Genomic DNA, 23,833 nt, shown 5'->3' on the forward strand with positions numbered 1-23,833 from the left:
ACTGACTCATTGGAAAAGACCCTGTTGCTGGGAAAGACTGAAGGCAGGAGGAGAAGGGGATGACAGAGAATGGGATGGCATCACCGACTCAATGGACATGAGTTTGCACAAACTCTGGGAGACAGTGAAGGACAGGAAAGCCTGGTGTGCTGCAGTCCATGGAGTTGCAAACAGTCAGACACAATTTACGATTGAACAACAACAGAGCAACTAAGCCCATGCACCACAACAACTGAGCCTGTGTGATGCAACTACTGAAGGCCATAGACTTGAGAGCCTCGGCTCCACAAGAAGAGAAGTTACTGCAATGAGAAGCACATGTGCCACAGTGAAGAGTAGCTCCCCCACCATCGCTGCAACTAGAGAAAGCCTGGACTCAGCAATACCCAATGCAGCCAAAATAAATAAATAAATCCCAAACATTTGGTATTTGACATGTGAATCAAATACATTGATGGAAAAGAATACTAGAGAGATAGATCTGACATGTACCCAAACATTTGTGATAAAGATAATGTGCAGGCAGAAAAATATTCTCTTCTTCCCTTTTAGGTTCTTTGGCTGATCTAATAATTAAATTTATATAAAATAGATTGTCACCCACATCAGGCCCTGAAACCTAAAGGATCCTTGTCTTAATTTATCTGTGTGTTTTAAAAGCATCTGGTATTTGACAGAGATATTTGCAGCTGTGCTTTAAGAGACAGATAGTGGTCAAGCACCCCAAACTGGCTCTGACTTGACCGCAGAAATCTGCACATACAAGACCTGGAGGTGTCCAGAAAATGACCTTTAGTTCATTACCATGCTAAGACTCTGACCCAAGGGGGAGATTTATACTCTGCTAGGCACAAGTCATGCAGTGTGCAGAGAAACATGGAAGACTGCATACTCCAGCTGCCCCTCAGCTGCCCCTGGAAATCCGTCCCTTTTCTGCAGCCCTGATGACATGACTACCTCCTACACCTTCGAATTCCCTCACTGCCCTCCCTTAAGAGAGAGGTATTTTCAGAGCATGAGCTCTCCTTTCTCCATTCCTTGATTAACAAATAAAGTTTCTCCTCTGCTATATAGAAACTGGTTTTGTTTGATAGGCATTTGTGACTGGCAAAGAAAGAGGGGTCATTGACCTGTTGGGGATTGGTGACAAGATCAACAGGATAAATAAATAAACAAAATTACACGAATTCCCATAAAGATATAAAAAACTGAAAGGGCAGTTATGTAACTGAAGCTCATGTAATATCCTGAGCAGAGAAAGGGAGCAGGGGTTTGGGGATACAAAGGTGAGGAAGGCCATTCATGGAAAACCAAGGTTGCCCTGTTAAACAAATAAGTCTCTTGGTGGAATGCCATTTGTGGTAATAGCTCTCTTCCTGCTACAGATAGCCCTGCCAATGTAAATTTAGGCAGTTGAGGGAGAGGAACTCTTCTTGAAGCTTTAAGGATCTGATTGCCTTTAGCAGAAAATAATCCTCAAGTCAAGGTGGGGGTTTTTTGAGGTGAGAAATTCTGCTCCCCTTCAGCACCGTTTCAGATTAAAGAGGAACAAGGGAACTATTGATTGGCTATCTCTTTGGGAAAAACTATTTTAAACTCTCCACCCACTCCAAATACAAATTTACAAATAATGCAGTATCACAAGAGCCCTTAGGCAAGTTCTGATGACTCTGCAGGATAGAATGAACATATGCTGATATGGCAAACCCCTCACACTTTCCAGGGTTGTGGAAAACAGAGGAGAGCAATAAAAGCAAATGTATGGAAATATGAATAGAGCAGTGTGTGTCCAGAGAATTAGCAATTTATTGTTGCAAGAAAGAACAGTGTGAAACTGAATAAAGGAAGGTGAGGCTGGAAGGGCAGGTAGGGTCTGATCATGAATGGCATCAAGTGTCAAACTGAGGAGTTTTTATTTGATCCCTTAGCCATAGTGAGTCAGAGATGGACTTTTTTTTTTTTTTTTTTTGGAGTGAAAATGTCTGGTGTGCATTGGAGGTAAAGTTGGAAGTAGGGAAAGCAGGGAAAATGAAAGATTGATGGAGAAATATAAAGTAAATGGAGAAAAGGTTGCATCACTCACTCAAATATTCAATAGATATTTGCTAGGCCCTGGAGATACACGTGTGAATAAGACAAATGCGGTCCAGGCTTCAGGTTGGGCACAATAGAGTCCTTTTGTTTTGTTTTTTAATAATTCTAATACATTTCTTATTTATTTTTGAAGCCTTTATTGAATTTATTACCATATTGCTTCTGTTTTATGTTTTTTTTTTTTTTTTTTTTTTTGGCCTTGGAGCATGTGGGATCTTAGCTCCCCCACCAGGGATCAAACCTGCATGCCCTTGTTTGGAAAGCGAAGTCTTAATCACCAGACTATTAGGGAAGTCCCCACAGTGCAGTTCTCAATTCAATTCAGTCGCTCAATCATGTCCGACTCTTTGCAACCCCATGGACTGCAGCACGCCAGGCTTCCCTGTCCATTACAAACACCCGAAGCTTACTCAAACTCATGTCCATTGAGTTGGTGATACCATTCAACCATCTCACCCTCTGTAGAACCCTTCTCCTCCCAGCTTCAGTCTTTCCCAGCATCAGGGTCTTTTCTAATGAATCAGTTCTTTGCATCAAGTGGCCAAAGTATTGGAGTTTCAGCCTCAGCATCAGTCCTTCCAGTGAATATTCAGGACTGACTTCCCTTAGGATGGACTGGTTGGATCTCTTTGCTGTCCAAGGGACTCTCAAGAGTCTTCTCCAACACTACAGTTCAAAAGCATCAATTCTTCGGCACTCAGCTTTCTTTATAGTTCAACGCTCACATCCATACATGACTACTGGAAAAACCATAGCTTTGACTAGACAGACCTTTGTTGGCAAAGTAAGTTCAGTTCACTTCAATCACTGTCTTGTCCGACTCTTTGTGACCCCATGGACTGGAGCACATCAGGCCTCCCTGTCCATCACCAACTCCCGGAGTTTCCATAAACTAATGTCCATTGAATTGGTGATGTCATCCAACCATCTCATCCTTTGTTGTCCCCTTCTCCTCCTTCCATCTTCCTGCCTTCTATCTTCCCAGCATCAGAGTCTTTTCAAATGAGTCAGCCCTTTGCATCAGGTCGCCAAAGTATTGGAGTTCCAACTTCAACATCAGTCCTTCCAATGAATATTCAGGACTCATTTCCTTTAGGATGGACTGGTTGGATTTCTTTGCTGTCCAAGGGACTCTCAAGAGTCTTCTCCAACACTACAGTTCAAACGCATCAATTCTTCGGCACTCAGCTTTCTTTATAGTCCTACTCTCACATCCATACACGACTACTGGAAAAACCATAGCTTTGACTAGAGCACCTTTGTTGGCAAAATAATGTCTCTACTTTTTAATATGCTGTCTAGGTTGGTTATAGCTTTTCTTCCAAGGAGCAAGCATCTTTTAATTTCCTGGCTGCAGTCACCATCTGCAGTGATTTGGGAGCCCAAGAAAATAAAGTCTGTCACTGTTTCCATTGTTTCACCATCTATTTGCCATGGAGTGATGGGACCAGATGCCATGATCTTAGTTTTCTGAATGCTGAGTTTTAAGCCAACTTTTTCACTCTCCTCTTTCACTTTCATCAAGAGGCTTTTTAGTTCCTCTTCACTTTCTGCCATAAGGGTGGTGTCATCTGCATATCTGAGGTTATTGATATTTCTCCTGGCAATCTTGATTCCAGCTTGTGCTTCTTCCAGCCCAGCATTTCTCATGATGTACACTGCATATAAGTTAAATAAGCAGGGTGACAATATACAGCCTTGACATACTCCTTTTCCTATTTGGAACCAGTCTTTTGTTCCATGTCCAGTTCTAACTGTTGCTTCCTGACCTGTATATAGGTTTCTCAAGAGGCAGGTCAGATGATCTGGTATTCCCTTCTCTTTCAGAATTTTCCACGACTGAACAAGTAAGCCTAAAAAGTGTCCACCACCGCCCCCTTGTGTCATGGTGGAAATTAGACACTGAAAAGACAAGCAAACAGAAGAAGCTAAAACAGAGGGAACCTCCTTGGAAGTGACAGGTGCAATAGATTAAAATCCTGTAGTTGGTACTGACTACATAGGAAGGGGCCTATAGATCTTGAAAAATATAAGCTGGATCAAAGAACTATCTGAAAATGAACTGACCCCACACTGCCCACAACACCACCAGAGAAAGACCTAGATATATTTTTACTATCATTCTTTAATTAAAAAAATTTTTTTTCTTATTTTAAGTCCTCTATTACTCCTTTAATTTTCATTTTTATAACCTATTACTTTGAAAAAAAAAGAGACCCTATTTTTTAAAGCAAACTTCATATATATATATATACACATATTTTATGATTTTTGTGACTTTTTTCCTTTAATATTGTATTTTTGAAAATCCAACCTCTACTCTAGATTTTTAATCTTTGCTTTTTGGTATTTGTTATCAATTTTGTACCTTTAAGAATCCAACCTTCAGTACCCATTTTGACTTGGGAGCAAGATTACTGGCTTGACTTCTGTCTCCCCCTTTGGACCCTCCTTTTTCTCCACCAGGTTGCCTCTATCTCCTCTCTCCCCCTTCTCTTCTCTACCCAACTCTATGAATCTCTTTGTGTGTTCTGGGCTGTGGAGAACACTTAGGGAACTGATTGCTGGCTGGATCTGTCTCTCTCCTTCTGATTCCCCCTGTTATCCTCCTGGCCACTTCTGTCTCTTCCTCCCTCTTCTCTTCTCTGTATAACCCCGTGAACATCTCTGAGCAGTCCAGACTGTGGAGCGCACATAGGGAAGGGATTACTGGCTAGCTTGCTCTCTCCTCTTTTGTTTCCCCCTTGTCTCATCCTGGTCACCTCTATCTCCCTTCTCCCTCTTCTCCATGTAACTCTGTGAACCTCTCTGAGTGTCCGTCACTGTGGAGAAACTTTTTCATCTTTCACCTAGATGTTTTATCAACAGTGCTGTATAGATGGAGAAGTCTTGAGGCTACTGTAAAAATAAGACTGAAAACCAGAGGCAGGAAGCTTAAGTCCAAACCCTGAGAACACCAGAGAACTGACTCCAGGGAACATTAAGTGATAGGAACTCATCAAATGCCTCCATACCTACATTGAAACCAAGCACCACCCAAGGACCAACAAGGTCCAGAGCAAGACATACCACACAAATTCTCCAGCAACACAGGAACATAGCCCTGAACTTCAATATACAGGCTGCCCAAAGTCACTCCAAACCCACTGACATCTCATAACTCATTACTGGACACTTCATTGCACTCCAGAGAGAAAAAATCCAGCTCCACCCACCAGAACGCTGACACAAGCTTTCCTAACTAGGAAACCTTGACAAGCCACCCATACAACCCCACCCACAGTGAAGAAACTCTACAATAAAGAGAACTCCACAAACTGCCAGAATACAGAAAGGCCACCCCAAACACAGCAATATAAACAAGATGAAGAGACAGAGGAATACCCAACAGGTAAAGGAACAGGATAAATGCCCACCAAACCAAACAAAAGAGGAAGAGATAGGGAATCTACCTGTTAAAGAATTCCAAATAATGATAGTGAAAATGATCCAAAATCTTGAAAACAAAATGGAATCACAGATAAATAGCCTGGAGACAAGGATTGAGAAGATGCAAGAAAGGTTTAACAAGGACCTAGAAGAAATAAAAGAGTCAATATATAATGAATAATGCAATAAATTGAGATCAAAAACACTCTGGAGGGAACAAATAGTAGAATAACGGAGGCAGAAGATAGAATTAGTGAGGTAGAAGATAGAATGGTAGAAATAAATGAATCAGAGAGGAAAAAGGAAAAATGAATTAAAAGAAATGAGGACAATCTCAGAGACCACTGGGACAATGTTAAAAGCCCCAACATTAGAATCATAGAAGTCCCAGAAGAAGAAGACAAAAAGAAAGACCATGAGAAAATACTTGAGGAGATAATAGTTGAAAACTTCTGTAAAATGGGGAAGGAAATAATCACCCAAGTCCAAGAAACCCAGAGAATCCCAAACAGGATAAACCCAAGGCGAAACACCCCAAGACACATATTAATCAAATTAACAAAGATTAAACACAAAGAACAAATATTAAAAGCAGCAAGGGAAAAAGAACAAATAACACACAATGGGATTCCCATAAGGATAACAGCTGATCTTTCAATAGAAACTCTTCAGGCCAGGAGGGAATGGCAGGACATACTTAAATTGATGAAAGAAAATAACCTACAGCCCACATTACTGTACCCAGCAAGGATCTCATTCAAATCTGAAGGAGAAATCAAAAGCTTTACAGACAAGCAAAAGCTGAGAGAATTCTGCACCACCAAACCAGCTCTCCAACAAATACTAAAGGATATTCTCTAGACAGGAAACACAAAAAAGGTGTATAAACTCGAACCCCAAACAATAAAGTAAATGGCAACGGGATCATACTTATCAGTAATTACCTTAAACGTAAATGGGTTGAATGCCCCAACCAAAAGACAAAGACTGGCTGAATGGATGAAAAAACAAGACCCCTATATATGTTGTCTACAAGAGACCAACCTCAAAACAAGGGACACATACAGACTGAAAGGGAAGGGCTGGGAAAAGATATTCCATGCAAATAGAGACCAAAAGAAAGCAGGAGTAGCAATACTCATATCAGATAAAATAGACTTGAAAACAAAGGCTGTGAAAAGAGACAAAGAAGGACACTACATAATGATTAAAGGATCAATCCAAGAAGAAGATATAACAATTATAAATATATATGCACCCAACATAGGAGCACCGCAATATGTAAGACAAATGCTAACACGTATGAAAGGGGAAATTAACAATAACACAATAATCGTGGGAGACTTTTAATACCCCACTCACACCTATGGATAGATCAACTAAACAGAAAATTAACAAGGAAACACAGACTTTAAATGATACAATAGACCAGTTAGACCTAATTGATATTTATAGGACATTTCATCCCAAAACAATGAATTTCACCTTTTTCTCAAGCACGCACGGAACCTTCTCCAGGATAGGTCACATCCTGGGCCATAAATCTAGCCTTGGTAAATTCAAAAAATAGAAATCATTCCAAGCATCTTTTTTGACCACAATACAGTACATTAGATCTCAATTACAGGAGAAAAACTATTAAAAATTCCAACATATGGAGGCTGAACAACACGCTACTGAATAACCAACAAATCACAGAAGAAATCAAAATATTCATAGAAATGAATGAAAATGAAAACACAACAACCCAAAACCTATGGGACAGTGTAAAAGCAGTGCTAAGCAGAAAGTTCATAGCAATACAGGCATACCTCAAGAAACAAGAAAAAAGTCAAATAAATAACCTAACTTTACACCTAAAGCAACTAGAAAAGGAAGAAATGAAGAACCCCAGGGTTAATAGAAGGAAAGAAATCTTAAAAATTAGGGCAGAAATAAATGCAAAAGAAACAAAAGAGACCATAGCAAAAATTAACAAAGCCAAAATCTGGTTCTTTGTGAGGATAAATAAAATTGACAAACCATTAGCCAGACTCATCAAAAAACAAAGGGAGAAAAATCAAATCAATAAAATTAGAAATGAAAATGGAGAGATCACAACAGACAACACAAATGCAAAGGATCATGAGACTACAATCAGCACTTATATGCTAATGAAATGGACAACTTGGAAGAAATGGACAAATTCTTAGAAAAGTACAACTTTCCAAAACTGGACCAGGAAGAAATAGAAAATCTTAACAGATCCATCACAAGCATGGAAATTGACTATAATCAGAAATCTTCCAGCAAACAAAAGCCCAGGTCCAGACGGCTTCACAGCTGAATTCTACCAAAAATTTAGAGAAGAGCTAACACCTATCCTACTCAAACTCTTCCAGAAAATTACAGAGGAAGGTAAACTTTCAAGCTCATTCTATGAGGCCACCATCACCCTAATACCAAAACCTGACAAAGATCCCACAAAAAAAGAAAACTACAGGCCAATATCACTGATGAACATAGATGCAAAAATCCTTAACAAAATTCTAGCAATCAGAATCCAACAACACATTAAAAAGATCATACATCATGACCAAGTGGGTTTTATCCCAGGGATGCAAGGATTCTTCAATATCCACAAATCAATCAATGTAATACACCACAGTAACAAATTAAAAAACAAAAACCATATGATTATCTAAATAGATGCAGAGAAAGCCTTTGATAAAATTCAACATCCATTTATGATAAAAACTCTCCAGAAAGCAGGAATAGAAGGAACATACCTCAACATAAGCTATATATAACAAACCCACAGCAAACATTATCCTCAATGGTGAAAAATTGAAAGGATTTCCCCTAAAGTCAGGAACAAGACAAGGGTGCCCATTCTCACCACTACTATTCAACATAGTTTTGGAAGTTTTGGCCACAGCAATCAGAGGAGAAAAAGAAATAAAAGGAATCCAGATTGGAAAAGAAGAAGTAAAACTCTCACTGTTTGCAGATGACATGATCCTCTACATTGAAAACCCTAAAGACTCTACCAGAAAATTACGAGAGCTAATCAATGAATATAGTAAAGTTGCAGGATATAAAATCAACACACAGAAATCCCTTGCATTCCTGTACACTAATAATTAGAAAATAGAGAAATTAAGAAACAATTCCATTCACCATTGCAACTAAAAGAATAAAATACTCAGGAATATATCTACCTAAAGAAACAAAAGACCTATATACAGAAAAGTATAAGACACTGGTGAAGGAAATCAAAGAGGACATTAATAGATGGAGAAATATGCCGTGGTTCATGGATCGGAAGAATCAATATAGTGAAAATGAGTATACTACCCAAAGCAATCTATAGATTCAATGCAATCCCTATCAAGCTACCAATGGTATTTTTCACAGAGCTAGAACAAATAATTTCACAATTTGTATGGAAATACAAAAAAACCTTGAGTAGCCAAAGCAACCTTGAGAGAGAAGAATGAACTGGAGGAATCAATCTGCCTGACTTCAGGCTCTACTACAAAGCCACAGTCATCAAGACAGTATGGTACTGGCACAAAGACAGAAATATAGATCAATGGAACAAAATAGAAAGCCCAGAGATAAATCCACACACCTATGGACACTTTCTTTTTGACAAAGGAGGCAAGAATATGCAATAGAGAAAAGACAATTTCTTTAACAAGTGGTGCTGGGAAATCTGGTCAACCACATTTAAAAGAATGAAACTAGAACACTTTCTAACATCATACACAAAAATAAATTAAAAATGGATTAAAGATCTAAACATAAGACCAGAAACCATAAAACTCCTAGAGGAGAACATAGGCAAAACACTCTCTGACATACAGCACAGCAGGATCCTCTATGACCCACCTCCCAGAATATTGGAAATAAAAGCAAAAATAAACAAATGAGACCTAATTAAACTTAAAAGCCTCTGCACAACAAAGGAAACTATAAGCAAGGTGAAAAGACAGCCTTCAGAGTGGGAGAAAATAATAGCAAATGAAGCAACTGACAAGGAATTAATCTCAACAATATACAAGCAACCCCTGCAGTTCAATTCCAGAAAAATAAATGACCCAATAAAAAAAATGGGCCAAGAACTAAACAGACATTTCTCCAAGGAAGATATACAGATGGCTAACAAACACATGAAAAGATGCTCAACATTACTCATTATCAGAGAAATGCAAATCAAAACCACAATGAGGTACCATTTCACACCAGTCAGAATGGCTGCTATCCAAAAGTCTACAAGCAATAAATGCTGGAGAGGGTGTGGAGAAAAGGGAACCCTCTTCCACTGTTGGTGGGAATGCAAACTAGTACAGCCATTATGGAGAACAGTGTGGAGAAATGCCATACGACCCAGCAATCCCACTGCTGGGCATACACACCGAGGAAACCAGAATTGAAAGAGACATGTGTACCCCAATGTTCATCACAGCATTGTTTGCATAAGCCAGGACATGGAAGCAACCTTGATGTCCATCAGCAGATGAATGGATAAGAAAGCTGTGGTACATATACACAATGGAGTATTACTCAGCCATTAAAAAGAATACATTTGAATCAGTTCTAATGAGGTGGATGAAACTGGAGCCTATTATACAGAGTGAAGTAAGCCAGAAAGAAAAACACCAATACAGTATACTAAGGCATATATATGGAATTTAGAAAGATGGTAACGATAACCCTGCATGTGAGACAGCAAAAGAGACACAGATATATAGAACAGTCTTTTGGTCTCTGTAGGAGAAGGTGAGGGTGGGATGATTTGGGAGAATGGCATTGAAACATGTATAATATCATATGTGTAACGAATCGCCAGTCCAGGTTCGATGCAGGATACAGGATGCTTGGGGCTGGTGCACTGGGATGACCAGAGGATGGTATGGGGAGGGAGGTGGGAGGGGGGTTCAGGATGGGGAACACGTGTATACCATGGCAGATTCATGTTGATGTATGGCAAAACCAATACAATATTGTAAAGTAATTAGCCTCTAATAAAATAAATAAATTTTAAAAATAAATAAATAAATAAATTTATATTAAAAAAAAAAAGAAAGAAATGTCCTCATGACATCAAATTAAATGCATGAAGGAGGCAGAAGTATCTAGTAGGGCATGGTGAAACTCTGGGGGAACTGGATGTGTTTATCCTCTCCCAAAAAAATTTTCAAATTCAAATAATGGTGAAGATTGATTGGAGTAACGATGGTGGGGATTATGATGATTAGATCTTTGTGGGATTTGGGGCCTATAGGACACTGATTTTTTAAGTGGTTAATTTACAGTTCTATACATGTTAAGTTGCTTTGCTAGCTGCTGCTGCTAAGTCGCTTCAGTCATGTCCGACTCTGGGTGACCCCATGGACTGCAGCCTACCAGGCTTCTCCATCCATGGGATTCTCCAGGCAAGAACACTGGAGTGGGTTGCCATTTCCTTCTCCAATTAAGTTGCTTTAGGTGTGTCCAACTCCTTGCTCCTGTGGACTGTAGCCCACAAGGCTCCTCTGTCCATGGGATTCTCCATGCAAGAGTACTGGAGTGGGTTGCCATGCCCTCCTCCAGGGGATCCTCCTGACCCACGGATCAAACACATGTCTCTTATACGTGCCTGCATTGGCCTGCAGGTTCTTTACCACTAGTGCCACCTGGGAAGCCCAATTTAGAGGTAGCATAAGGCAAAAATTCAATAAATGTTAGCTATTGTTTTTCTTTTATTCAGTGAACCAAGTGCTCCTATATGAGAGGAAGAAGCAAGAAAATGGCTAGAATTCAGTTTGAGAAAATACAGTTCATTCAATGGGCTGCTGCTGCTGCTGCTAAGTCGCTTCAGTTGTGTCCGACTCTTTGCGACCCCATAGACGGCAGCCCACCAGGCTCCCCTGTCCCTGGGATTCTCCAGGCAAGAATACTGGAGTGGGTTGCCATTTCCTTCTCCAATGCATGAAGGTGAAAAGTGAAAGTGAAGCCGCTCAGTCCTGTCTGACTCTGAGCGACCCCATGGACTGCAGCCTACTGGGCTCCTCCATCCATGGGATTTTCCAGGCAAGAGTACCGGAGTGGGGTGCCATCACCTTCTCCACATTCAATGGGCAGTTTACTTGAAATCATCTCAACAAAACCCAGTGTGCTCAAAGCCAACCTTGTGAATCATCAGTTTGCCAAATACACCAAATATATGATGCTTTAATGCTTCAATAGGGATATTAGATAGCTCTGTCAGAGTTTGTTTACTTTTGGTCAAAGAGTAACTTTTCTGTTTATACTATTCTGTGAGTCTTTTAATATTGCATTTCTTGTTTGTTGACTTTTAGAATTTTTAAGGGTTTTAAAGTCAGTTTCTCAGATAGTACATTGTATCTGTTAGGATTAGATATGGCCCTCACAAATTCAGATGTAGACTTCCAGGGCTGGTTTGGAGGCTCCCTTGGGGCCTTTAGCCTGTTCTCAGTTGACTCCAATAGGCTTGTGACCTTGTGGTTAACCCTCCCAGGCAGCCTCATGTCTGTGTGAAAAATTTTACTCCTTTCTGTGGAATATTGCTGCACATGGTATACAGTTTGATAGAGGTCAACTTTCATCATGAATAACCAATATTTCAAATAGGATAAGGGATGAGAGAAATTGAAATTGCTGAAAAATTTCCCTTTGAATACATACACTGAGAAAGAGAAAAAAAAAGTATCATCTAGAGGCAAATGCAACATCTCTGTAAAAATAAAAGAAAAAAGAGACCCAGATTTGGATATAACAAACACAATAGTCAGATCTCAGTAGTATTTATTGAATAAATTAATGAATGCAGTGTTCTGTTTGAAAACTCCATGTAGAAGGAAAAATGTTAAGTTTTTGAAGTAGGCAAACCGGGGACTAACCATATTTTGGGCATTTAATTTTAACCTTTCACATCTCAAAAACAATGGAGAAAATGAGTAAAACAATTCTTTAGCTCCCCAAAGTAGAGGAAATCCCCAAATTTGGAGTGTGGTGGGGGGTGAGGTGTGCACCCTGGAAAAAAACACTTTAGGGAAACAAAACTACAGAGCACCACATTCTTAAACTCATTGTTTAAGAGTTTAAACATCTTAAACTGTTGTTAATGCTGCCTTTCTCCTTTTCTTCTTCACCAGATGATCATTTTAGTCAAATTGGCATGTTGATCAATTTGCCTTTGGTGATTTTCTTCTGAAGTCACCTGGAACTCTTCCTCATAGCACCTGAGGCACATATATAGGCAAGGAGGGCAGTGGGTATCTCAGTGCCTGGAAATGGCTCAGCCTGGTTGGAGCTGAGAGTTTGCAGGATGCCACGGAGTCATGGACAGGTCATGAAACCTCCTGTTAGACATTCTAGAATGTTCTGACTTTTCCTTGAACGTGATCAGGTAAGCACTCTTAAAAGTTCAACCTAAATGTTGGTTTTCTGAGAGCAGAGACTACTCGTGCTGGGCACAGCTTTTACACAACCTGCTATGTGTTGAGCTCTTACTGTTATGAGGCCTTTTTTAAGAACTACAAAGGTTTCAGTAGGAATCCTTGAAGCCAAAGTTAAATTAGAGGATTTGAAGTAAGAGAAGTTAAGAATAATGAAAAAAATTGGCCAACAGTGTTTGATGACTTAGATGGTAGTGGTGGTTCAGTCTCTGAGTCGTGAACAACTCTTGGGACCCCGTGGACTGGAGCCTGCCAGGATCCTCTCTCCACTTAGGCGGGGAGATTAACCATCAGCTTGGGTATTCGAGGGGCTAATGTGTTGGTTTTTGCCGGCAACTTCTGAAAAATGGAGTGAGAAGAGAGGCAGGACTGACTGGAGTTGAGGGGAAAAAAAATGTAAAGCAAGGAAGTGAAGGCGTCTGGTAAAACTGGTTTTTGGAAGCAGGTTTATGGAGGAGGCACAGGAAACGTTGCCACTGAGTGTGAATTCCAGGTACTGAGAGAAAAATAAAACAACAACAAAAAATTTTTGATCTGAACTTTAAATTATTGGGGGGAAAAAGAGAAATCCAGTTAGGTCCGACCTTATTTTGGTTTGCTCGGCTCTTTGGGTCTCCAAACTTCTCCAGTACTTTCGGTTCCCCAAATCTTCTCGTCAACTACCTCAAAGCCCCTGGTACCACCCAAACGGACTGGTTGGGTGGGCTATCAAAGCCTCTGACCCCAAGCAAACAGCATAGGACCCCACTATAGTCCTAAGTCACTAATCTGACCTCCCAGGATTTCATCTGCCCATCAAGTCTGTTCCTTGTGCTGCTTTTTCATTTTGGTTGGTGAGACATGAATTATTTTGGAATCAAATCAGAAACATAGGCTCTCCCTCCACCTGCATCTTAGGTGTTAACTTGCTTACTTAAAAAAACAAACAAAACCTTACTTTTATCGGCCTTGCATTCCTCTAGGAATTTTCCTCTTCTCAGAGTTGATGGGTAGAAATGCTATATATCTGCATAGGACCACTACAAAATTTTAAGTAAGGTAATGTGTGAAAGATCTATTCTTTGGGTTTGCCACATAAATTTGTAACCATTTATTTAAATAGAAAGGGGAACATGGGAACCCTTCTCAATTCAGATGAATTAATCTGATATAGCTATGAGCATGTTTGTTTTACATGTGTAGGGTATAAAATAACCTTCTCCCACACATTTGGAAAGAAAACCCAAAGGTCTGAAGTTTCCTCATCTGTAAAATGAAGGGTTTGGTTATCTCAAAGCATTGTTTTAAGAATAAGATGAATTAGTAAGTGTAGTGTCTATAGTGAAATGAAAGTAAAGGTCGCTCAGTGGTGTCTGACTCTTTGCGACCCCATGGACTATATGGAATTCTCCAGGCCAGAATACTGGAGTGGGTAGCCTTTCCCTTCTCCAGGGGATCTTCCCGACCCAGGGATCGAACCCAGGTCTCCTGCGTTGCAGGCAGATTCTTTACCAGCTGAGCCACAAGGGAAGTGTCTATAAACCTTATTCAATATTTGTTTCTGGCCTTTTGGGCTTCCAATCTGAGTATTGCTTGCTGCTGCTGCTAAGTCGCTTCAGTCATGTCCGACTGGGTGTGACCCCATAGACGGCAGCCCACTGGGCTCTGCCATCCCTGGGATTCTCCAGGTAAGAACATTGGAGTGGGTTGCCATTTCCTTCTCCAATGCGTGAAAGTGAAGTCGCTCAGTCATGTCCAACTCTTAGCGACCCCATGGACTGCATGCAGCCCACCAGGCTCCCCCGTCCATGGGATTTTCCAGGCAAGAGTACTGGAGTGGGTTGCCATTGCCTTCTACGTGAGTATCGCTTAGACAATGATATATCAAGCAATATGGATCATCTGTGAGCCTGACAAAACTGTTCTCACATGGTCTGTAGTCTATAACATAATAGGGTGCTAGAGACAAGTATGAGGTCAGAGGTCACACTAACTTGGTCAGAGGCTCACTTTGGCTTAAACGTCTCTGCCTCCAGTGTTCTCAAATCTAAATGAGGATAAAATAGTGCCTACTTTTAAAAGGTATTATGGGGATTAAATAAGAAAATTAGATTCAGTTGGTTCTTAATGATTAGAAACGGAGTTTTCCCTAAAGAGATTGAGAAGCGTATCTGGGGTGGAGCCACATCTGGGGCTGCGTCTCAGGTTCACCAATGCTGCGCACCTCAGGAGTCCGTTGGTGCTGCTCACACTTTTTCACCCCCAAAGATCCTGGATTGGAGATTCAATATGAGTTCCAGTGGTGAGTTCCTTTGATGGGAGGCAGCCTACCCAGTGTGCTAGTGTTTTGCAGCAGTCTGAGCTTTCATCTTTTAAAAATGTAGATTTTTAAAAAGATGGAGACAGCTCGTGTCACTGGTGTAACTGTGGTTTTGTTCAGTGGAGTTTGGCAGGTGGACTTTCTGAGAGGCTCGGGGATTTAAAGATGAACTTTTGGTTAGAGTTGAAAGGGGTTTCTTGTCAACTATAGCTCAGTAAAACTGGAAAAAAGAAAAAGTAGAATAAACCTAAATATTTAACAATATGGAACTGGTTAAAAATATTTCTATATTTTAGAGATGCATGGAAGTATTTTTGAGTGAAATATGTCTGAGATTCACTTCAGAATAATGGGTTGGGCAGTTGTTGAAATGAATGGAATGGAATGGGTGGATGATGAGAAATTGCCAAGTGTTGTTGTATATCAGGTTTGAGTGATAGGGTCATCAGGTTAATTATTTTCATCTTGTCTCTTTCGTGTAGTTTAAAATTTAACAGAATAAAAAGGTGTTTTTTGTTTTTTTTTTTTTTGGTTTGTTTGTTTAAAACTTCCCAGAACCGAAAGAGCTATCATGGAAGAATTGAAGTGACTTGGATTTTTTTTTTCCTCAGTTCACAAATGATTTGATATTCTGTGAAGTTTAGAAATAATTTGGAGCTTTTCAAACCTGGGAGATGGCAGAGACTTGATCCTGCTGGATCTCTCCATATCAACTTAGTAAAGTAGAAAAAGGCCCAGGCTTCCCTGACTTGCTCTGAAACAATCCTAGAGTAATTGACAAAGACTAAAGATTGCTTAATGGGAAAAATCAGCCTGGAATTCCCTGGAATTCAGACTTCTTCATGAAGAGCAAACAGAGATTTGGAGTCTCTGTCTTTCAGATTTGGAGTCTCAGTCTGCAGTGAGGGGATTGCCCAGTGAGAATAGCTTCAGTACAGTTGCTCAGTGATGGCCAACTTTGTGACCCCATGGACTGTATCATGCCAGGCTTCCCTGTTCATCACCAACTCCTGGAGCTTGCTCAAACTCATGTCCATCAAGTTGGTGATGCCATCCAACCAGCTCATCCTCTGTCGACCTCTTCTCCTCCTGCCTTCAATCTTTCCCAGCATCAGGGTCTTTTCCAATGAGTCAGTTCTTCCCATCAGGTGGCCAAAGTATTGGAGTTTCAGCTTCGGCATCAGTCCTTCCAATGAATGTTCAGGACTGAGAAGAGCTAATAGTCTCTAATTATACTCAGACACCTCATCTTGCTGCAGTATGAAGATTAGTTACTATATGGAAAAAAAAAAAAATCCAGACAGTGGTCAAAGAATTTCTTGAACACAAATAATGGTAATTTCCTTCCCATTCCCCATAAATGTTTCCTCAATGAAGATTTAGGAAATGAGGATAGTGTGGAGTGATCTCTGCGCAAACCCGAGGTTAATTAACCCTCGGGTTTGTAAAGAGATGTTGCAGGAAATGTTTTTAATCTCATCTGGGTTGAGCCCAATCCCACAATCAACAGAAAGGGTGAAAAGATAATTAGGGAAAGAAGGCCCAGTTTTCTAAAATCTGCTTCCCTGGGACAAAACTTGTCTGTCTTCTTGTGACCATGAGAATGTCCTTTCATCCCCGGGAGACAGATGCCATAAATTATTTGCTCCAAATGTCGTAAGTCCTGTGTAGGGTGGTAGTTATAATTTACCTCTTTAATCCTGGGACGTGTAACAGAAGTTGGAAGACAGTAAGTGCCCTGCCCAAGGACATGAGCAGAAAGAGACAGAGCCTGGAGTTCAAATCTAAGCTTCAGGCCAGATGGGCAGTGCTCTGTGCTGTACCTCCCAGAGCCTGAGCTAAGGAAGGAGGCCAGTTCCCCCTTGGTTCAATATAATATCTTTAGTTCATATATTCTTAAGTTGCTTGAGAATCCTGCACTAACATTGTCTTCATTTGTATGTTTTTGACAAATCCAATATTCTATATAATTCCTTTGTTCTTATAAATTATTTCTTTTTTCCTGGGGGTACTGAGGAATTTTTATCTTTACAGTCTAATAGTTTTAGTAGGATATGTCTTGGTGTTAATCATCCGGAGTTAATTTTTTCCAGTACCCTTCAGAGTCTTGATTCAGGCCTTCTATTTCTGGAATGTTTTCTTGGATTCCTTTTTTGTGGTAAAATACATAACAGAATTTACCATCATAACCATTAAATGTGCAGTTCAGTGGCATTAAGTATGTTCACAGTGATGTGTTACCATTATCACCATCCACCTATAGAACCCTTCTCTTGAAAAACTGAACTTTATATTATTCAGTAAACAATAATTCCGTATTCTTCTCTCCCCTCAGTTCCTGGCAATCGGCATTCTACTTTGTCTCTAAAAATCTGACCACTCTAGATACCCCGTTCAAGTTGAATCAAAACATATTTTATTTCTGTGACTAGCTTATTTCACTTAGCATAATGTCCTCAAGGTTCAGCCATGTTGTAGCATATGTTAGAATATTTTCTTTTTAAGGCTGGATAATATTTCATTTTATGTGTATACCACATTGTCCATTCATCTGTGAATGGATTCTTGGTTTGCTTCCATATGTCGGCTGTTGTGAATAATGCAGCTATGCACATAGGCGTGCAGATCCCAAAATGGGATTGCAAAGTTGTACTGTAATTCTGTTTTTAATTTTTGAGAAACTGCCGTATTGTTTTTCATAGTGGCTGCAACTTTTTTAGCGTTCCAATGATAGTTCACACAGTTTCTGGTTTATCCATCTCCTTGCCAACACTACAGTTATATTCTTTCTTTTTTGATAGTAGTCATCCTAAAAGTGCAAGGTGATATCTCAAGATGATTTTGATTTGCATTTCCCTAATGCTTACTAATATTAAACATTGTTTCATGTGCTTAACAAACATGTCTGTCTTCTTTGGAGAAATATTTATTCAAGTCCTTTGCCCATTTAAAAAATCAGGTTGTTTTAATGTTGAGTTGTAGGAGCTTTATATATTCTGAATATTAATTGCTTATCAGATATGCAGATATTTTCTCCTATTCCTTAGATTTTCTTTTCAATCTGATTGTTTTTTGATGCACAGTTTTAAATTTTGATATAGTTCAACTTATTTTTTCTCCTGTTGCCGGTGGTTTTGGTGTTATGTCTTGCCAAATCTGATGTCATGAGGATTTTGTCATTTTTCTCCTGGAAATTTTATAGTTCTTACATTTACTTCTTGGATCTGTTTTCTGAGTTGGTTTTTGTGTATGATGTAAGTGTCTAACTTCTGTCATTTGTATGGGGATATCCAGCTTTCCCAGCACCATTTACTGAGAAGACGAATCTTTCTCCATTGAATGGTCTTGGTTCCCTTGCCAAAAATTATGTGAACATATATGGAGGGTTTATTTCTGCGCTTCTCTATTCTGTTCCAGTGTCTGTCTATTTTTATGCCAACACCATAATGTTTGATACTGTAGCTTTGTAATTTTGAAATCAGAAAGTGTAAGATATATCCAAGTTCTTCTTTTTCAAGGCTGTTTTGGCTACTTAGGGTTTTTTGAGATTCCAAGTGAATTTTTCTTTATCTGTAAAAAAAATGCCATTGGGATTTTAGTAGGGATTGTGTTGACTCTGTAGATCACTTTGGGTTGTATGGGCATCCTACCAGTATTTGGTCTTCTAACCCACAAACACATGTATCTTTCTACTTGTGCCTTCTTTGATTTCCTTCAGCAATGTTTTGTAATTTTCAATGTATACCTCCTTAGTTATTCATAATTTATTTCAATATTCATCAAAAGTTATTCTTTTGATGCTATTGGAAATGAGATTTTAAAAGATTTCCTTTTTGGGCTGTTCATTGTTAGTGTGTAAAAATACAGCTGATTTTTGTGCATTGATATTTTGTGTGTGTTCATTTTTATAAATTTGAATTAGTTAATTAGTTCTAACACTGTGTGTGGGTATGTATTTGTATGTTGAGGACTTAATGTATTCTACATGAAATATCATGCCATCTATAAACAGAGATAATTCTACTTCTTCCTTTCTGATGTGGATGCCTTTAAAATATATTTTTCTAACTTAATTGCTCTGGCTGGAAGTATGCTGAATAGAAATGGCGAAAGCAGTCAGTCATCCTTGCCTTGTTCCTAATCTTAGAAGAAAAGCTTTCAGTCTTTATTGAGTATTATGTTTGTTGTGGGTTTTTCATATATTGCTTTTTATTATGTGGAGGTAGTTTCCTTCTATTCATAGTTTGAGTGCTTTTATGATGAATGGATGTTGAAATTTGTCAAATGCTTTTTCTTAATCAGTTTAGATGATGGTATGGTTTTTGTTCTTTCTGTTAATGTGATTACATTGATGGGAGGTGGTGGTGTATACAACTGTCTTGTCTTCCAACTATAAATCCCACTTGGTCATGATGTAAAACTGTTTAATATACCATTGAATTTGGTTTGCTAGTATTTTGTTAAGGATGTTACATCCATATTCATAAGGGATGTTGTGTAGTTTTCTTAATGGGTTTTTTTAGGGTGGGGGCTGGGCTGGTTTTGGTTTCAGGATAATCTAGCCTCTAAAGTAAGTTTAGAAATGTTCTTTCTTTTTTATTTTTATTTATTTATTTTTTTTGAGGAAGAGTTTGAAAAGAATTGCTATTAATTTTCAAAATATTTGGTAGAATTCTCCAACGAAGCCATCTGATACTGGACTTTTATTGGGAGATTTTTGATTACTGGTTCAATTTCCTTACTTGTTATTGGTCTGTTCAGATTTTCTTCATAATTCAGTCTTAGTTGGTTATATGTTTCCAGAAATGTGTCCATTCTTCTAGGTTATCCAATTTGTTGGATACAAATTGGATCCAACAATTCAATGTACAGTTGTTCATTGAATTTACTTGTAATCATTTTTATTTCTATGGCCTTAGTTGTAAGGTTTTCATTTCTGATTTTTATTTGAATCTTTTTTTAATCTTGTCAAGGATTTGTTGATTTTTATTCCTTTAAAAAAAAACAACAGCAGTTAACCCTTGAATAATATATTTTTGAACTGTGTGGGTCCACTTATATGCAGCTTTTTTTCAGTAAATATACAGTTGGCCCTGCATATTCATGGGTTTTATATCATGTGAAACCCATGGATATGTAGGGTCAACTGTATTATGCCATTTTATACAAAATCCTTGAGCCTCCTTGGATTTTGATACACGTGTGGGTCCTGGAACTAATCCCCTGTGGGTATTGAGTTATACTGTATTTGTTGATCTTTTCAATTTTTAAAAATTCTCTATTTTGTTTATGTCTCTGCTGTAATCTTTGTTATATCCTTTCATCTTCTAAGTTTGGGTTTACTTCTTCTAGTCTTTTGAAGTATAAAGTTAGATTGTTGATTTAAGATTTTAAAATATATGCTCATTTATACCTACAGACCTTTCTTTAGCACCGTTTTCACTGCATCTCATAATTTTTGTGTTAACATTTTTCATTTTAATTTATCTTAAGGTATTTTCTAATTTCCCTTGTAACTTCTTTGACCCATTGGTTTAAGAGTGTGTTGATGGATTTCCACAGACTGTGGACTTTCCAGTTTTCTTTCTGCTTTTGATTTCTTGTTTTATTCCATTGTGATTGGAAAATACGGTTTGTATAATTTCAGGATTCTTGAGTTTAAGACTTGTGGCCTAACATGTGATCTATTCATGTACACTTGAGTGTATGTTCTACTATTAGGCCGAATATTTTGTATATGTCTCTTCAGTTAGTCTATAGTGTTATTCAGGTCCTGTATTTCCTAACTGATCTTGTGGTTTTTTTTTAATCCATTATTGAAAGTGGGGCACTGAAATCTACTACTATTATGTTGTTACCTCTTTTCCTTTCAGTTCTGTCAATATTTGCTTCATATAGTTGGGAACTCTGATGGTTGGTGTGTAAATATTTAAAAGTATTATCTCCTTGATTAGTTCTTTGTGATTCTTTGTGGCCCCATGGACTGTAGCCTACCAGGCTCCTCCATCCATGGGATTTTCCAGGCAAGAGTATTGGAGTGGAAGCCATTTCCTTCTCTAGAGGATCTTCCTGACCCAGGGATCGCACCTGGGTCTCCCGCATTGTAGGCAGACGCTTTACCATCTGAGCCACCAGGGAAATCCGCATATATCATAATTCCTTTATAACCCTTTTATCATTGTATAGTATCCTTCTTTTTCTCTTACAACAGTTTTTGACTTAAAGTATATTTTATTTGACTAGTATAGCCACATTTGCTCTCTTTTGCTTACCATTTACCATGAAACATCTTTTTCTGTCATTTCACTTTCAGCCTATGTGTGTCCTTAAATCTAAAATATGTCTCTTGAAGACAGCATACAGATGAATCCTGTTCTATTTTATTGTATATATCATCCATATAAACTCATTATAAAACTTTTCTACTGCTTTCATATCCCTTTAATTGCTGTAAAGGGTATGCTACATTTTGAATTTGATTGTGTATAATAAAATTGCTCAAATATTCAATGTGCTCAGTCATGTCCCCTTTGCAACCTCATGAACTGCAGTCCACCAGGCTCCTCTGTTCATGGGATTCTCCAGGCAAGAAAGCTGGAGTGGCTTGCCATTTCCTTCTCAAGGGGATTTTCCTGACCCAGGAATTGAACATACATCTCTTGCATCTCCTGCATTGGTAGGCAGACTCTTTACCACTGCATCACCTGGGAAGTCCCCAAACTTTGTTCCTTGAACCTACACGATGGTGTCATTGTGACAGCCTGCTTGTGATTCACCATTGTGTTCAGCCACTCAGTCTGTATCTGACTCTTTGCGGCCCCATGACTGTAGCCCACCAGGCTCCTCTGTCCATGGCATTTTCCAGGCAAGAATACTGGAGTGGATTGCCATTTCCTTTTCCAGGGGATCTTCCTGACCCAGGGACTGAACCCAAGTCTCTTGTGTCTCTAGCATTGGCAGCCAGATTCTTTACCTCTAGCACCATCTGGGAAGCCCAGGAAAGTTACTTCCAAAGAGGTTCTAACAATTAACATCAACCTGGATGCTAGTTTCCTATTTCCTTTCATCTTTATCATTCCTCTATTTTACCCCCATACATTTAAATCGTTGATTATCAGATGGATATTGAACTGGTATTTGAGGTTAAGCAACTTTTCATCAGTATTTGTCTTATATAGTGGTGCCTTTTTTAGACTTATGAAATCACTTCCTGCCCTGAAGGTCATAAATCTCATTTTTTGTAGAACAGTCTTATGGACTCTGTGGGAGAGGGAGAGGGTGGGAAGATTTGGGAGAATGGCATTGAAACATGTAAATTATCATGTATGAAATGAGTTGCCAGTCCAGGTTCGATGCACGATACTGGATGCTTGGGGCGAGTGCACTGGGACGACCCAGAGGGATGGTATGGTGAGGGAGGAGGGAGAAGGGTTCAGGATGGGGAACACATGTATACCTGTGGTGGATTCATTTTGATATTTGGCAAAACTAATACAATCTTGTAAAGTTTAAAAATAAAATAAAATTAAAAAAATTAAAAAAAAAAAGATAGGCCTTTAACTCATTGTTAGTCTTATTGTAGATAGGTATGAGATAGGGCTCCACTTTAAAAAATCTTTTATGAGTGGTTAACCATCTTTTTCTTTTTATAAGAGGAACGATAAGGATGAAAGAGATAATGATAAAGATGGGAAAAGAGACTTCCTAGCAAGATATTAAAATTGTATGCCACAGAGAGAAAGATAAAAAATTTAATAACTGCATTTCAATTTAAAACTCCACTCTTAGGAAAAAAAAAACAACTTCCTTCTTATGAAAGGCACAATAAATAAAGTTGAAAGACCTGAAAGAAGGAATTCTTCAATATATATAATAGGCAAATGAGTAAAAGATAAGAAATGGAAATTATTCAAAAGAAAACTTGAATGGCCAAGGAATATTAAAAGATTTTCAATCTTAATGGCAATTTGGGAGGTGGAAAGTAAAGCAAAAGTAAGATATTTCCCTCCACCTCCCCCATTATATTGGCCTACTACTACTAGGTGTCATATGCTAGCAAAGTAATGCTCAAAATTCCCCAAGCCAGGCTTCAACAGTACGTGAACTGTGAACTTACAGATGTACAAGCTGGATTTAGAAAAGGCAGAGGAACCAGAGATCGAATTGCCAACATCTGTTGGATCATTGAAAAAGCAAGAGAGTTCCAGAAGAACATCTATTTTTGTTTTATTGACTATGCCAAAGCCTTTGACTGTGTGGATCACAACAAACTGTGGAAAATTCTGAAAGAGATGGGAATACCAGACCACCTGACCTGCCTCTTGAGAAACCTGTATGCAGGTCAAGAAGCAACATGGAACAACAGACTGGTTCCAAATAGGAAAAGGAGTATGTCGAGACTGTATTTTGTCACCCTGCTTATTTAACTTATATGCAGAGTACATCATGCGAAATGCTGGGCTGGATAAAGCACAAGCTGGAATCAAGATTGCTGGGAGAAATATCAGTAACCTCAGATATGCAGATGATACCACCCTTATGGCAGAAAGTGAAGAAGAACTAAAGA

General features: G+C 38.9%; 1 long non-coding RNA gene across 2 annotated transcripts in view; it reads left to right on the forward strand.

Annotated features, from left to right (window-relative positions):
- The window catches only part of LOC129621276 (uncharacterized), an 81,852-nt gene that overhangs the window by 51,517 nt on the left and 6,502 nt on the right, over positions 1-23,833 (forward strand). The window contains exons 3-4 of one of the 2 annotated variants that reach the window (XR_008699175.1): positions 11,258-12,919; positions 22,921-23,400. This is a non-coding gene — a long non-coding RNA (uncharacterized LOC129621276). Of the gene's footprint in view, positions 1-11,257; positions 12,920-22,920; positions 23,401-23,833 lie in introns of those variants that run through there. The other variant, XR_008699174.1, reaches the window with a different exon arrangement.

Source organism: Bubalus kerabau, chromosome 1, assembly GCF_029407905.1.
Source record: "Bubalus kerabau isolate K-KA32 ecotype Philippines breed swamp buffalo chromosome 1, PCC_UOA_SB_1v2, whole genome shotgun sequence".
Lineage (NCBI taxonomy): Eukaryota > Metazoa > Chordata > Mammalia > Artiodactyla > Bovidae > Bubalus > Bubalus kerabau.